We start from the raw sequence: 6,000 nt of genomic DNA on the forward strand, positions 1-6,000 counted from the left end.
TTGACCCTACGATCCAACTGCTGTAGGCAGAATCTGGACTCATCGCTGAACATAAGGTTCCTCCACATGTTGACGTTCCAGTGCACGTGTTGCTGACACCAGCGCAAACGGGCCTGACGGTGAAGGGCAGTCATGGCAAGCCTCCTGGCAGCCCTATGAGACCGGAGATTGGCTGCGTGCAGTCTGTTCCGGATTGTCTGGGCAGAGAGCCGTCGGCCATATCGTCCTCAAACCTTGACTGCAAATCTGTAGACAGCCTATGGTACCTAAGTGCTGACAGGATGAGGAAACGGTCTTCTTGGGGTGTTGTCTTCTTGGGACGCCCACTTTGCGGCCTGTCTCTGACATCCCCCATTATATGGAACTTGGCCTTCACTTTGGAGATGGTACTAGGGCTCACTCCAAATAATGCCACAACTTGGTTTTGCGGAACACCACCTTGAAGTTGCCCTATCGCACGGTCCCTATCCAGATCAGTCAAACGTGGCATGCCGATTCTTGGAGCAGACACCTACTGACCACTGTAGCAGGGCCCATGCTCACAGGCTGCCACATGCCTGATTGGCAGCACCTGGGGGTACCAGAAGCTCAAAACAAGAGTAAGTAGCAACAGCAAAATAAGCTGTTGGCATGAACAGCACACCCAAGCTACAACACGCAACTCAAAAGTTCACACTGATGCAGAAAAGGCTTTGTTAAACCCACCAGCCTCAAAAGAAGCAGTACAAGAAGCAGTACAGAAACTGCAAAGACGCAGGACAAAATGTGCAAACTGTTCTACATTGCGGACACAGTAGCTTATTGTGAACAGCTATTTAAAATGTACAGTACATTGGTTTCAGTGGAACGCAAACATGGAGTTCAGCTAGGTGAAACATATGCAAACACCAAGGCTTGCTGTGCCTTCATAGGGCATACTGCTGGTAGCATGAAAGAGGACATGGAGCAGTTGTTTCATCGTGAGTCTTTTTATTACTCTGTGCTATTTGACAGTAGCACTGATAAGTCAACATCAGAGAAAGAGATGAACAGTGTCAAGTTAATTGAGAGTGACACTCCAAAAATAAAACTGCTTGGAATAGCAGAACCCACCACATGTGATGCAGAAGGAATATATCGGGCCATTAAAGAAAAATGTCAAGAACATCAGCTTGACCTCAGCACCAGTGTTATTGCAGCTGATGGAGCATCAGTTAACTTTGGTAGAGTAAATGGGGTCCTTACAAAACCATGACGCACCATGGATGGTGAACGTGCATTGTGTTACCCATCGGCTTGAGTTGTGCTTAAAAGATGCATTTCAGGAAACCTTTTTCACACAAATTGATGAACTTTTGATGCAGCTTTACTACCTCTACAGAGGGTCAGCAAAGAAATGGAAGGAGCTGACAGAAGTGGCAGCCATCCTCAATGAACATGTCATCAAACCAGCACGCTGCCAGGGCACCAGATGGCTCGACCATCGAAGGAAGGCCTTGACCTGCCTTACCACCAACCTCAAAAGTAGGATAACACCATTTCAAGATATGCATCTGGCCAACATCAGGACATCCAGGCTGCAGACTCAGCAAAGAGTCTGCCAGACTGACAACTTACTACTAACCTTTTCCTCTGCTCCGCTCACATCCAATGGCACTTCTCTGCGGCTCACTCTTTCCCACTCACTACGCAAACATACTACGCAATGTATGGTGTTTTGAATACATCTCCGTTTTCACAGGTAATTTGTTAGTCTGTCCCTCCCGCCTAAGGAAATAATGGATTAATCCTGGAAGGCTACTGATGTAGCATTTTTCTCCTTATGAAAGTAACACAGAGATTATTCGACCAATGAGAATTTAGTTGGACGAGAGGATATCAACCAACTAATCGACCAGTCGACCAGCAGACTACAGCCCTACATTTTTCTCCTATGATCTCAGACTCAAATGCTAATCGTTGCATGGGTTGAAAGTGTTGAAACTTGTTCTGATTAATTTTGATCCCCCTGAGTCTGTTTACAGACTTTATTTTATCATTAAAATAATAACATTAAAAACAACAATATAATGAATTGTTCATATTTTTTTTAAAAATTCAGTCAGACAGTACCAAACATTCAGCGTACAGTTTTAATAAATTCAGCACTGTTTTTCAATACACTGTCTGAGTCCTAATTGTTGATTTTATACAGTTTTGTCTTCATACAGTGTTATTATCACTTATTGTTATTGGTTTTGGCCTTGGTGCCCTACATTTTGGCTGCGAGGCCCATTAAATTTGTATTTATCAAGGGCCAAAGTGGCCTCGCCCTAAAAATGACTTAATTCCAGGCCTGTCCTCATATGACAAACATCATCCAATTTACATGGAATTTACATGGTGTGGACTACACATGATAATCAGCAACATGACTTATAATTAGTAGGTGTTCTCTAGCGTCACATAGTGGACACATGAAGTGATATTTAACTCCTTCGTGCAACGTCTGATAAAAGCCCAGGCTGAATACTTCTACATGCCCACAATAAAAGCCCTTCGACCGCAGCACACCCCGAATTGCACAAAGCTGCAAGGGCCTGGTCATCGCTGCTTGCAGCTTTAATTTACAATTATTTTTTTAATTTGTTTTTCAGTTGATTTAGGCCTACGCCGAGTGAATGAGTAATCGTTTTAAATAATCATGATCTCAATATTGACCAAAATAATCGTGATTATGATTTTTGCCATAATCAAGCAGCCCTAATGTCCAATATTCATGAAAATGTATATCCATGTCAGTTGCCCCTGGTAAATGTATTGCTGCATTAATATTTCAATTATGTAGTATTGCCTACGGACAACAGAAAGTGAAGCCTAAATAGCACATAGTTCATCAAATGTATATATAATTTCCAATATGTCATTTCCAGTACCACGTACTGCACACAGGATATAAACAGTACAATTGGTCTTCGGAAACAGGAAGTTTCTCAATGACGGTCTAATTATTCACACAATTGAAATGATAAAACCTCAAATTTTTTTTGAAATAAAGACTGCCGGTAGTCATTATTTTATTTTTACAGTTACTCATTTTATCTATTATTTATTCATTTTGTTTTATTTAGTTATTTATGTATTTTTATTTGTTTGTTTTCTCATTCATTCATTATTGGCAGACTGACTGACTGAATGGATGGATGTGAAGTCACATTCACCGGAAGGTTGCTTTTATTTATTTTATTACATTCTCCATACTTAAAGTCTTTATATTTATGAAATATAATTGTAAAGTAAAAACAAAAAGTGCTATTTGACAACAATTCTGATTAAGTATTAACCTATTGGCGAAGTTTGCTTAAAAACGAGGCGAAGAAGACGCCGCACAATCAGACACATTCAAGCCACACATAGGTGAGATTTATTTTTAAAAGAGACAAGACAGTAAGGGTTAGGACTGAGCGGTTTATTTGGTAGCACGTCTAGTTAACTGCCCCACCTCTACTAAGGAGTTGCGCGTTGAAATTGTTAACTTGAACACATTTTAGGTATTACTTGGGACAGCCGGTAAAATCTACAACCTTAAATTAGCTACGGATGGGGATTGCTAACGGTCGTTAGCTACACAGACTCTGCCGTCACATCACCTTACCTAGCGAATTGCAACATTAATAAATGAACACAAACAGAAGGCTTCTCACCGTATCTTGTCACCACATTTTCCTTCACCGATGTCAACAAGCAACTTCTGTTCCGCGGGCTAACAGTGGGCGGGTTTGCCCCGGAAGGGATATTGTTTTTTCCAGGATGACGAAGTCATGACCCGTCCTACTCTGTCTCTGATTGGCCTAACCTAATATTCTTACCCAGATCAAACCTTACCCTGTTCCTATCCTAATCAAAAAATTTATATTGATAAGAAGTGGAAGCTGATTGGCCTTTCCATTGCAACATCAGCGCTCAGCAGCAGAGCTCCGCTTCCGCCATGTGGGACTGAGGACCCCCCTCCCAATATCTTTATTGACATTCAAATTCACATACAAACAGGGATATCAAACAAACTTAGCACAAAAAGTAAGGAAATTTATGTTAGGTAGATTATTTCTTTGTTGTAACAATGCTTCTTGGCAATAAATCTTATAGCATTGAAAAGCCTGTTTATTTCCCTTTTAAACGGTGCCATATTTGTAAGCAACATGCATTTGTGGGATGAGCAGCAAAGCTGAGTATGTGGGTTGCACCCATGAAAAATTTGCCAAATCTTCTCTGCCAATGCCAAACAGCTTATTCTGCCATTGACTCTTGTTTGGTGTTTGGTGGATTGGATGATTGAAGTTTGAAGAAACAAGACATATTAGTAATTTAACAATTTATCCATTTAACAAACAGGAGCCTCAGTAGTGTGTGGAAGAACCATACACAGCCACAACAGCTTGGCACCTCCGCCTCATGCTGGTCACCAGCCTGGTCACACACTGCTGTGGGATGGCATTCCATTCTTCAACCAGCATTTGTTGCAAGTCAGCCAACGTTGTTGTGTTGGTCACTCTGGCATAAACAGCACGCCCAAGCTGATCCCACAAGTGTTCAATGAGGTCAGGACTGCTGGCAGGCCATTCTATCCTCTCCACTCCCAAATTCAGGAGGTAGTCTCTGATAAACCCCAACTGTGGGGGTGAGCGTTGTCATTTTGGAGGATAGAGTTCGGTCCCAGACTGTGGAGATATGGGATTGCCACTGGTTGCAGAATCTCATCTCAATATCTCTCTGCATTGAGATTGCCGCCAATGATGACAATAATTGAATAAAGATATTAAACAAAGTACATAAATCAACAGTTTTAGCAGCTTTCTTATTTTTAGAGTTAAATATAGTTTTAAATTATTTAGTTTCATTTTCAAATATTATCATAAAGGGTTTAGAATTGCTAAATGTAGATGTATGAATATGAAATTTTGCTAAGATGAATGAATGATAAAATTGATTGTGTATAAATCATTCATTTTATTATTATTTTTATTGAAGAAACCAAACAATATATTTTTCCAGTAGAGTGAAAAGTCATAGTCAATATTATCAACAATATATTGGTTTACATCTTTCCAGAATTTGTTAGTGTAAGGACATTGCCAGAATAGGTGTTGCATCGTTTCTGGATGCATTTCACGAACTGAACAGTTAACACAGATGTCTTTTTTGAACTTAAGAAGATAATGATTAGCAGGATAATATCTATGTATGATTTTAAAAGAAACTTCCCTCATCTTATTAGTAAGAAGATATTTATATGGGAGACTCCAGACATATTTCCAATTCAGGTTATTGACAAATTTAGACCAGTAAGATACAACATAAGGGGTACTAGTAATATCTTTTTGAAACAATGACTGTATGCTACGATTATTATTTCTTAAAGTAGTAGTCGAGTCAGGCAGACACTACTCATAGAAGTTACCTTAGTGTCAACTGTTGGTAAACAAACTGGTGTTTCTGTCCCCTTCAGGAGTAGTAGAATCCCAGAAGGAATAGCAACCATAACTGTGGCAAACTCCTTTGGGGTAACAGTAATGCCAAAAGTATCAAGAAATTCAGAATAGCTCAATAGCAGTCCATTGGCATTAATTAATTGGTTTACTAAAATTATATTATTATTAAACCAGTTTGGAAAGAATAAGGATTTTTGATTATTATATGCCGACTATTCCAAATAAAGCATCTATAAGGGGGGAGAAGTTATGTTTGTTAATTAAAGATCATGCTAAAAGCATTTGTCTGTGGAATTTAGATAAGGATAATGGGAGTTTTTCTATTTTATATCAATCAATCAATTTTTATTTATATAGCGCCATATCACAACAGAAGTCATCTCAAGGCACTTTTCACATAGAGCAGGTCAAGACCGTACTCTTTAATATACAGAGACCCAACAATTCCCCCATGAGCAAGCACTTGGCGACAGTGGTAAGGAAAAACTCCCCTTTAACGGGTAGAAACCTCAAGCAGACCCCGGCTCTTGGTGGGCGGCCATCTGCTTTGACC

General features: G+C 39.9%; 1 protein-coding gene across 1 annotated transcript in view; it reads right to left on the reverse strand.

Annotated features, from left to right (window-relative positions):
* mcm9 (minichromosome maintenance 9 homologous recombination repair factor) overlaps window positions 1–3,933 on the reverse strand; it is a 71,950-nt gene extending 68,017 nt beyond the window's left edge. Inside the window, exon 1 of the mRNA XM_042390235.1 lies at window positions 3,663–3,933. The gene's annotated coding sequence lies outside the window, so the exon portion shown is untranslated. The remainder of the gene's footprint in view (window positions 1–3,662) is intronic.
* Between the last annotated feature and the right edge of the window lie 2,067 nt (window positions 3,934–6,000).

The sequence above is a fragment of the Thunnus maccoyii genome, chromosome 17, assembly GCF_910596095.1.
Source record: "Thunnus maccoyii chromosome 17, fThuMac1.1, whole genome shotgun sequence".
NCBI lineage: Eukaryota > Metazoa > Chordata > Actinopteri > Scombriformes > Scombridae > Thunnus > Thunnus maccoyii.